This window comes from Balaenoptera physalus, assembly GCF_965194825.1.
Source record: "Balaenoptera physalus genome assembly, chromosome: 12".
Taxonomy (NCBI): Eukaryota; Metazoa; Chordata; class Mammalia; order Artiodactyla; family Balaenopteridae; genus Balaenoptera; species Balaenoptera physalus.
Window position 1 is genome coordinate 30,170,285 of NC_138897.1, and position 12,045 is coordinate 30,182,329.

Below are 12,045 nucleotides of genomic sequence, written 5' to 3' on the forward strand. Positions count from 1 at the left end.
ACATATAGTAAGCATTCTTTAAATTTTATCTATTATTATAATGAATAAAATATGCTCCTTGGACTGTTACAAGATATTCCACAATAAAGAGATTTCCAAACAATTTGAAAATGCTGGGTTAAACAAAGTAATACTTAAAAAAAAAATACAAGGGTGGAGTCAAGATGGGGTACTAGGAGGACACGGAATTCGCATCTCTTCACAGCTAAGACCCCTACCAGGCACCAGTGGGGGACCATGGACACCTAAGAGGATGGGACAAACCCCCAGCAAATGGTTGTTTCAGTTATACTTTTATTTTTCCTAACATATTTTTTTATCTTACTAATTTTATTTTGTTTTTTATTGTTTGACATTGTACTGCTCCTTTTTTTTCTTTCTCCTTTCTTTTTTTTTTTTTTTTTTTTTACCATGCCATGAAGCTTGTGAGATCTTGGTTCCGAGGCTGGAAGTTGGGCTTAAGCTCCTGTAGTGGGAGCTCTGAGTCCAAACCACTGGACTAACAGATAACCTTAGACCTCAGGGAATATTAATCGGAGTGAGGCTTCCCAGAGGTCCTCATCTCAGCACCAAGACCTGGCTCTATCCAACTGCTTACAAAATCCAGTGCTGGACGTCTCAGGCCAAACAACCAGTAAAATAGGAATACAGTGAAAAAAAAAAAAAAGAAATGACAAAAAAATGTTATAGATGAAGGAGCAAGGTAAAAACCTACAAGACCAAATAAATGAAGATAAAATAGGCAACCTACCTGAAAAAGAATTCAGAGTAATGATAGTAAAGATGATATAAAATCTTGGAAACAGAGTGGAGAAAATACACGAAACACTTAACAAGGATCTAGAAGAACTATAGAGCAAAAAAACAGTGATGAAAAACAAATTACTGATAGTAAAAATACTCTAGAAGGAAACAATAGCAGAATAACTCATGCAGAAGAACAGGTAAGTAAGCTGGAAGACGAAATGGTGGAAATAACTACTGCAGAGCAGAATAAAGAAAATGTAATGAAAAGAATTGAGGACAGTCTCAGAAACCTTTGGGACAACATTTAATGCACCAATATTCAAATTATAGGTGTTCCAGAAGAAGAAGAGAAAAAGAAGGGTCTGAGAAAATATTTGAAGAGATTATAGTCGAAAACTTCCCTAACATGGGAAAGGAAATAATCAACTCCAGGAAGCATAGAGAGTACCATACAGGATAAACCCAAAGAGAAACAAACTGAGACACATATTAATCAAACTAAATACAAAGATTAAATACAAAGAAAAAATATTAAAAGCAGCAAGGGAAAAGCAACAAATAACATAGAAGGGTATCCCCATAAGGTTAACAGCTGATCGTTCAGCAGAAACTCTGCAAGCCAGAAGGGAGTGGCAGGACATATTTAAAGTGAGGAAAGGGAAACACCTACAACCAAGATTACTCTACCCAGCAAGGATCACATTCAGATTCAATGGTGAAATTAAAACCTTTACAGAGAAGCAAATCTAAGAGAATTCAGCACCAACAAACCAACTGTACAACAAATGCTAAAAGAACTTCTCTAGGCAGTAAGCACAAGAGAAGGAAAAGGCCTACAAAAACAAACCCAAAACAATTAAGAAATGGTAATAGGAACATACATATTGATAATAACCTTAAATGTAAAAGGATTACATGCTCCAAACAAAAGACATAGACTGACTGAATGGATATAAAAATAAGACCCATATATATGCTGTCTACAAGAGACCCACTTCAGACCTAGGGACACATAAAGACTGAAAGTGAGGGGATAGAAAAAGATATTCCATGCACATGGAAGTCAAAAGAAAGCTGGAGTAGCAATTCTCATATCAGATAAAATACACTTTAAAGACTATAACAAGAGACAAAGAAGGACACTACATAATGATCAAGGGATCAATCCAAGAAGAAGATATAACAATTGTAAATATTTATGCATCTAACAGAGGAGCACCTCAATACATAAGGCAAATAATAACAGCCATAAAAGGAGAAATTGACAGTAACACAATAATAGTAGGGGCCTTTAACACCTCACTTTCACCAATGGACAGATCATTCAGAATGAAAATAAATAAGGAAACACAAGCTTTAAATGACACATTAAACGAGATGGACTTAATTGATATTTATAGGATATTCCATCCAGAAACAACAGAATACACTTCTTCTCAAGTGTTCATGGAACATTCTCCAGGATAGATCATATCTTGAGCCACAAATCAAGCACTGGTAAATTTAAAAAAATTGAAATCATATCAAGTATCTTTTCCAACCACAATGCTATGAGACTACATATCAATTACAGGAAAAAATCTGCAAAAATACAAACACATGGAGGCTAAACAATACGCTACTAAATAACCATAAGATCAGTGAAGAAATCAAAGAGGAAATCAAAAAATACCTAGAAACAAATGACAATGAAAACAGGATGAAGCAAAATCTATGGGATGCAGCAAAAGCAGTTCTAAAAGGGAAGTTTATAGCAATACAATCCTACCTCAAGAAACAAGAAAAGTCTCAAATAAACAACCTAACCTTACACCTAAAGCAATAAGAGAAAGAAGAACAAAAAATTCCCAAAGTTAGCAGAAGGAAAGAAATCATAAAGATCAGATCAGAAATAAATGAAAAATAAATGAAGGAAATGATAGCAATGATGAATAAAACAAAAAGCAGGTTCTTTGAGAAGATAAACAAAATTGATAAACCATTAGTCAGATTCATCAAGAAAAAAAGGGAGAAGAGTCAAATCAACAGAATTAGAATTGAAAAAGGAGAAGTAACAACTGACACTGCAGAAATACAAAGGATAATGAGAAATTATTACATGCCAATAAAATGGACAACCTGCAAGAAATGGACAAATTCTTTGAAAACACAACCTTCTGAGACTGAACCAGGAAGAAAGAGAAAATATAAACAGACCAATCAAAAGCACTGAAATTGAAACTGTGATAGAAAATCTTCCAAAGAACAAAAGCCCAGGACCAGATGGCTTGACAGGTGAATCCTATCAAACATTTAGAGAAAAGCTAACACCTATCCTTCTCAAACTCTTCCAAAATATAGCAGAGAGAGGAACACTCCCAAACTCATTCTATAAGGCCACCATCACCCTGATACCAAAAACAGACAAAGATGTCCCAAAAAAGAAAACTACAGACCAATAACTCTGATGAACATAGATGCAAAAATCCTCAACCAAATACTAGCAAACAGAATCCAACAGCACATTAAAAGGATCATACACCATGATCAAGTGGGCTTTATCCCAAGAATGGAAGGATCCTTCAATATACACAAATCAATCAATGTGATACACCATATTAACAAACTGAAGGATAAAAACTATATGATCATCTCAATAGATGCAGAAAAACTTTTGACGAAATTCAACACCCATTTATAATAAAAACGCTCCAGAAAGTAAGCAGAGGGAACCTACCTCAACACAATAAATGCCATATATGACAAACCCACAGCCAACATTGTTCTCAATGGTGAAAAACTGAAACCATTTCCTCTAAGATCATGGACAAGAGAAGGTTGCCCACTCTCACCATTATTACTCAACATAGTTTTGGAAGTTTTAGCCACAGCAATCAGAGAAGAAAAAGAAATAAATGTAATCCAAATTGAAAAAGAAGCAGTAAAACTGTCACTGTTTGCAGATGACATGATATTATACATAGAGAATCCTAAAGATGCTATCAGAAAACTACTAAAGCTAATCAATGAAGTTAGTAGAGTAGCATGATACAAAATTAATGCACAGAAATCTCTTGCATTCCTATACACTATAGATGAAAAATCTGAAAGAGAAATTAATGAAACACTCCCATTTATCATTTCAACAAAAAGAATAAAATACCTAGGAATAAACCTATCTATGGAGAAAAAAGACCTGTATGCAGAAAACTATAAGACACTGATGAAAGAAATTAAAGATGATACAAACAGATGGAGAGATATACCATGTTTTGGATTGGAAGAATCAACATTGTGAAAATGACTATACTACCCAAAGCATTGATAAATTCAATGCAATCCCTATCAAACTACCAATGGCATTTTCATAAAAGTAGAACAAAATTTGCACAATTTGTTTGGAAACACCAAAGACCATGAATAGACAAAGCAATCTTGGGAAAGAGAAACGGAGCTGGAAAAATCAGGCTCCCAGACTTCAGACTATACTACACAGCTTCAGTAATCAAGACAGTATGGAACTGGCACAAAAACAGAAATATACTTCAATGGAACAGGATAGAAAGCCCAGAGATATACCCACACATATATGTTCACCTATCTTTGATAAAGGAGGCAGGAGTATACAATGGAGGAAAGACAGCCTCTTCAATAATTGGTGCTGGGAAAACTGGACAGCTACATGTAAAAGAATAAAATTAACACCACACACAAAAATAAACTTAAAATGGTTTAAAGACCTAAATGTAAGGCCAGACACTATAAAACTCTTAGAGGGAAACATAGGCAGAGCACTTTATGACATAAATCACAGCAAGATCCTTTGATCCACCTCCTAGAGTAATGAGAATAAAAACAAAAATAAACAAATGGGACCTAATGAAATGTAAAAGGTTTTGCACTGCAAAGGAAACCATAAACAAGACGAAAAGACAACCCTCAGAATGGGAGAAAATATTTGAAAAGAAGCAACTGACAAATGATTAATCTCAAAAATATACAAGCAGCTCAATATCAAAAAGACTAACGACCCAATCCAAAAATGGTCAGAAGACCTAAATAGACATTTCTCCAAAGAAGATATACAGATTGCCAACAAACACATGAAAGGATGCTCAACATCACTAATTATTAGAGAAATGCAAATCCAAACTACAGTGAGGTATCTCCTCACACTGGTCAGAATGGCCAACATCAATAAATCTACAAACAATAAATGTTGGAGATGGTGTGGAGAAAAGGGAACGCTCTTGCAGTGTTGGTGGGAATGTAAATTGATACAGTCACTATGGAGAACAGTATGGAGGTTACTTAAAAAACTATAAATAGTAATACCATATGACCCAGGAATCCCACTACTGGGCATATACCCTGAGAAAACCATAATTCAAAAAGAGTCATGTACCACAATGTTTATTGTAGCACTATTTACAATAGACAGGACATGGAAGAAACCCAAGTATCCATTGACAGATGAATGGCTAAAGAAGATGTGGCACATATATACAATGGACTATTACTCAGCCATAAGAAACGAAATTGAGTTATTTGTAGTGAGATGGATGGACCTAGAGTCCGTCATATATAGTGAAGTAAGTCAGAAAGAGAAAAACAAATACCATATGGTAACACATATATATGGAATCTAAAAAAATAGAAAAAGGTTCTGATGAACGTAGGGGCAGGACAGGAAGAAAGACACAGACGTAGAGAATGGACTTGACATGGGGAGGGGGAAGGGTAAGCTGGGACAATGTGAGAGAGTAACATTTACATATATACATTACCAAATGTAAAATAGATAGCTAATGGGAAGCAGCTGCATAACACAGGGAGATCAGCTCAGTGCTTTGCGACCACCTAGAGGGGTGGGATAAGGAGGGTGGGAGGGAGACGCAAGAGGGAGGGGATATGGGAATATACGCATGCATATAGCTGAATCACTTTGTTGTACAGCAGAAACTAACACAACATTGCAAAGCAATTATACTCCAATAAAGATGTTAAAAAAATACAGTTGAAATACAATATTTTGTTAGTTTCAGGTGGTTTGTTATTTTTGTATTGACTGAAGGATATCTGCATTTTTATTTTGGGCATACAAGTCTACAAAAAGGGACTATACTATTCAGCCTTTCTCAGGCTTCTGTAACCAGAGAAAACTTGACTGAAGCATCTCATGAGGTTTGTGATACACTGATTGTACTGTGAAATGCTATTTTAGCAACTTTGGAGTTGTATGTAAGAAATGAGGCTGCAGGTGGATATTTTGTCTTTCATTTGGAGATCACTGTTTAAAAAGTGAAGGAACATGGGGTAAACAAGCAATTGGTATATAGAAGGATTTCTGGAGCTTCATTTTTGAAATCAGGAAAAAAGGACATGTGGCAAGAGGTGGAGGGCAATTTACAAGATTAAAAGAATGTTTGACAGAAAACCAACTTTAAAAAATGAATTCAAAACTTGAAGGGAAGAAAGAAAGTGCAGAGATTTAACTGTGAAATGGGAACAATATAGGGGAGGAGGAATGACCAAGTAAAAACAAACAGTGGTATGAATACACTGAAAAAAGGAGAAGAGATCATTTTAACTCATCTTAATCCACAAATGTGGACACAGTGTGAGTAAAAAAGTAACTGAAAATAATAACTCATACCTCTAAACTTCTTAGCAAAAGGAAGAAAATTCAGCCTCCTGAACTTAATTTAGGTGGTATCAATACTTATGGTCAGGCCTAAAATATTGAAAAGAGTCAAGCTTAACAGAAATAAGGGGGTTAATTAAGAATATAAATGTGTAAATAAAAATTCAACAACTTGAACTTTTTCTTAGAGGAGAGGATTTGGATAGTATGAAAGAAGAGGACATAAAAAACTACATTGTTGGAAATATATTCTAGGCCACTAAGACTGTAAGTCATCAGCTATGAAAGATATTTTCATGGTAAAGGAGAGATATGTCCTAAGCCAAGACTACGGTAGTGAGTGGCAGTAGGGGACTCACTTATCCAGATGACTGCTGGTAGATTCTCTGCTAAAAGAAAATTTGATAAATTCTGAACTTGCCTTTCTGACACTTTCGGTTCTCAGAAGGCTAAAAAGGCAATGTGGAGAACTGGTGTTATGAAATTAATTTTGACTAATAAGGAAGAACTACCTGGTGAAGCAGAAGTGACAGGCACTCAGGAGAAAGTGGCCATGGATTCTCAGAGTTCATAGTAACCTAGGAAGGGAAGGTTCGGTGTAGAGGACCTAAATCATAGTTATTAGTCAAAGATATTTCAAAGTATTTCATGATGCATAGTCTGTGAAAGAGAAAATAAATGACTACTAATATAAGAATGTGAAAGGGGAAAAATAGATGACAATAATTATACTAATTACTAAGTTGAAATTAAGTATATTAACAATTCTTATAAATATATATGCACACATTATTATATATATGCAATATATTATATATTTTATTAGCATATATAGTATATAATGGTTTAGGTTACATGTAAAATTGTTCATTAAATGATCCTAAGGTATGTATTATTTGTTTGCTATTTATAAATAATGTAATTGATTCTCACATAAATTAAGGGATTGAATCAAGGTCATTGAGTGGCAAAGTTGAGTCTCATAACTATATCTCTTTCTCTTGAAAAAAGCTCTTCCCTTTCTATAAGCAATATTTCCTCTCACATACAATTTTATGATCATCTAAAAGGAATATATACAAAAACAGAAAACGATAACATAAAATGGTAGTATACTGTCATAAAGACAAAACTGGAATGAATTTGGGCTTATAAAAATGCCAAAGGTAATTTCAAAAAATTCAAATTTCTAAATAGAATAAGATAAAGAACACATAAAAGAGAATAATCTATGCTTAAGAACAGATGGTGTCGTGTTAATAAATACCAGAATTAGCAACGTCATTCAACTTTACCTGCTTTTGTACTCTCAACCCTGAAGAGGCTCTTGTAATTGGATAAGGTAGAATAAATAAATGATCACTGACTTAAAAATCAAGGAAAGAGTAAGAAGTGATTTAGTAGCTTTAGATAAATTTAAGTTTCCAGAGCAAATTAGTTAAATCTCAGAGTAATTTTTAGAGTTGGAATTATAAAAACATGATTGAAAACTCTAAAGTAATAATTGAGGTTAGAATTGGCATCGGGAAACTGGAGTTGGGACCAAAACAGCCATATACCAAAACTGTGGGTGGGGCAAGTTGCTGGATTCTGTGAAAAACAAACTGAGGACAAGAAGTTAGGGAAATAAGTGAAAATCCTGGCATTACCTTGGACTGAATTTCTGAACAGATTCAAATAGCTAGGAAAGGAGTGGTGATTATTATGAGTCTTCCTAGGTTCTCTAAAAACATGATTATCCTAAATTTGTTTCAATTACTAGTTAAAAATAGTTTGATAGAAATTTTAGATTGATAGATCAGGAAATGTTATTATGGTATTACTTCAAATTCCTGAGCATTTGATATGGTGGGGAAAATATATTACACACACACACACACAGATATACAGGGAGAGAGAAATATGATAAATAATAAATAAATGGATTAAATGTTAAAAAAGATTTCTTTTGAACGTGTGTAAACGATGTTCCCAGGCTATCACTTTCAGTGTGTTCAATGAATCACATTCATAGTTAATACAGATACTTGGAGTTTTTCCCAATCATACTCTAAAATTTTATTCACCAGCTTTTTGAGGTCCTGAGGGGTATCTCATATAAACATGGAAACAACTTTTTAAAATGTATACTTTACATTTATCAAAGTATAAAGTATATAGAGGAAAGTTACCAAGTGTTAAAACTCAATGAATTTTCCAAAATTTAGCACATTTCTGTAACCAGAAATCAGATAAGAAATATATTACTAGACCACAGAAGCATTCCTCATGCTCCCTCACAGTCCCTGCCCTTCTGCAGAGAAGGAATATCCTGACATTTAACAGCATAAATTAGTGTTGTTTGTTTTTGAAATTAATATACACGCAATAATACAGATATACTCTTCTGTGTCTATCTTCTTTTGATCAATATTATGTTTGGGACATTCAGACACGTTGCTCCTATGTATGCAGCATACAGTTGTCCCTTAGTATCCGTGGGGGACTGCTTCCAGTACCCATCGCAGATACCAAAACCTGTGGATGTTCAAGACACCTTATATAAAATGGCATATACCTGGCTCTCCATATCCGCAGATACAGAACCCGTGGATTCAGAGTGCTGACTGCATTTGTTCTTACTATCATAAAGAATCCCTTCATATGATTACACCACAATTTATATATCCATTGTACTATTGATGGATATTTGAGTTATTTCTAGTTTTGGACTATTACAAATTTCCCTGCTATGAACATATTTGTACAAATAATAAATGCTCACACAAGATGAAATATATAACCTCAATAATCTGATACCTAAATACTAAAGAAATTTAATTCATAGTTTGAAACATTCAAAAAAGATTTTGGCCCAGCCAAAAATTTGGCTTTATCAGCAAACTCAACTAAATATTTAAAGAAGAAATAATGCTAATTCTGTAAAAACTCTTCCAGAAATTAGTAAAGGAGGAATCACATGCTAACTCATTTTATGAGGACAATATTACCTTGTTACCACAAAACTATAAAAATATAAGAAATTTAAACTAGAATCCAGTATTTCTTGATAACATAGACTCAAAGGTCTTCAACTTGATGATATCAATAAAATGAATCCTCCAATATATAAAAGTGAAAACATATCATGACCAACAAGGATTTTACCTGAGAATGTAAGGTTGTATCAACATTTTAAAGTTAACATAATTCACCATACCAATAAACTAAAGAAAAAATGATCATCTCAATAGATGCAGAGGAAATTTCTGACAAATTTCATCATAAAAGTTCTCAGGAAACTATAAATTGAAGGGAAATTTCTGAAGTGCATAGAGAGCATCCATCAGAAATTTTCTGCAAACATTAAGCTTGATGATGAAGGACTGAATACACCCTAACTAAGACCAGGTAAAAGGCAAACCGTTTTACTCTCATGACTCCTATTCAGTATTGCACTAGAAATCTTAGCCAATGAAGTAAAACAAAAGTAAAAGGCATACAGATTAGAATTAATAAAATTATACTTGCAGGTGACATGATTCTCTACATTGAAATTTGAAATAATCTATTCAATATCATACTTGAACTAATAAGAAACATTGAAAGTGGTGATTCAGGGTTAATATGCAAAAATCAATATTGTTTTTATATATTAATTATGAACTGTTGGAAATGGAAATTAAACAGCACCACATAGGAACACCACAATACTTCAAATACTTAGGTGTAAATATAACAAAATATGTTCAAGTGCTCTATATTGAAAACTACAAAACACTAATAAATCAAAGAAGGTACAAATAAATGGAAAGATATACCATGTTTGTATGTTGGAAGACTCAGTATTGTTAAGATGTGAATCCACCCCCTCCCCAAGTTTTTCTATAGATTCAACGCAATCCCAATCAAAATCCTGGCAAGTTTTTGTGGATATCAATAAGCTTATTCTAAAATTTATATGGAAAGGTAGAAGAACTATAATAGTCAAAACAATGAAGAAGCAAATTTTGGAGAATACACAGTGCCAATTTCAAGAGTTACTCTAAATTTATTTTACAGTAATCAAGATGGTATGGGATTGCTGAAAGTTAGACATATAGAAAAATGGAGCAGAATAAAAAGTCAGGAAATAGACCAACAGAAATGTATTCAACTGATTTTTGACAAATAAGCAAAGGCAATTCAGTGTAGAAATAATTTCTTTTCAATAAATGGTGCTGAAAGAATGGGGTATCTATATGTAAAAACACACAAAACAAATAGTCTTCATAGAGTATAAAAAATATTACCTGAAATTAATAGACATAACTGTAAAATGTTAAACCGTAATACTTCTAGAAGAAAATCTAGGAAAATCTGTATGACTTAGGGTTTGGCAATGAATTCTTAAATATGACATCAAAAGCACAATCAATAAAATAAAAAATTATAGATTGAACTTTTGGGGGGCAGTTTCTCACAAAGTTAAACATTCTATAGGACCTGGCAATTCCAATTATTTTTCCCAAGGAAATTGAATGCTGTATTCACATAAAAACTTGTATTTGAATGTTTAAAGCACTTAATACATAAACTCCCCAAACTAGAAACTGGAAGATATCTTTCAAATGTGAATGGATAAAAAAAAAAAAAAAAAAAAAAAAAAGTGGTATATCCATAAGTATAGAATGCTATTTAGCAATAAAAAATGTGTAGATTTTAAACACATTTGCTAAGTGAAAAAAGACTCAAAAGCATACATATTGCATGATGCCATTCATATGATAATTTGAAAAAGGGGGAATTATTGAGATGAAAATCAAATCAGCGGTTGCCAAATTTTGGGGAAAGTTGACTACAAAAGGGCCATGCAGGGAATTTTTATAGTGATAGAAATGTTTAATATGTTACTGTGATTTGAATATATGACCATGCATTTATCAAAATCCACAGAACTTCTACACCACACAGAGTGAAACTTACTGGTAAAATCAACAGTCACCAAGATACTAGGGGAATCCCAGGATGGAATGCACACGGTGACAAATAAAACTGACTGTGTTGTCAATTGATGATATAACCTCACTGACAGGGTAGACAAAAAAGAAACTGATTTTTTTTGCTGGAAAGTATGGCTAAAAACCAAAACAACTGTACATAGAAAACATTGTACCCTAGTTAGTAAATTTTTTTCTCACTAGGGTATAAAGTAACATTTCTAAAACTAGTTTACATATATATTATGGTTATGTAACAAAGAGATATCAAAGTGCTTTGCAAATCTTAAAGTACTAAAGATTGTTAAGATGTAATTTTGGTCTAACAAGAGAACTACCTTAACCATCTAGAGGGAGAGATTCATTGTGAGTAACCAGGTTTCTGAGAATAAACCAAGCTTTTAGGGAAGAGCAGCGACCTTTAGACTAAGGAAATTACAATTAGTTAATGGATAAAGCAAATAGAAATTCCATGGCATTGGAGGTGTCTGATACATACTGAGAGGAACTTATTCATCTGAAAAATATAATCTACTAGGGAAAATTACTTTGCTTCTCTTACCAAGAAAGGTAGAATTCCGTATAAATACAGAGGTCGATTTTTATTTCTACTTCATGTACTATTAGAAATTAGGATTCCTTTATGAGCTTGACAACTTTAAAAAACCTTGCACTGGTACCAAGTAATTAAAATATACAACTAAGCCTAAATCATAT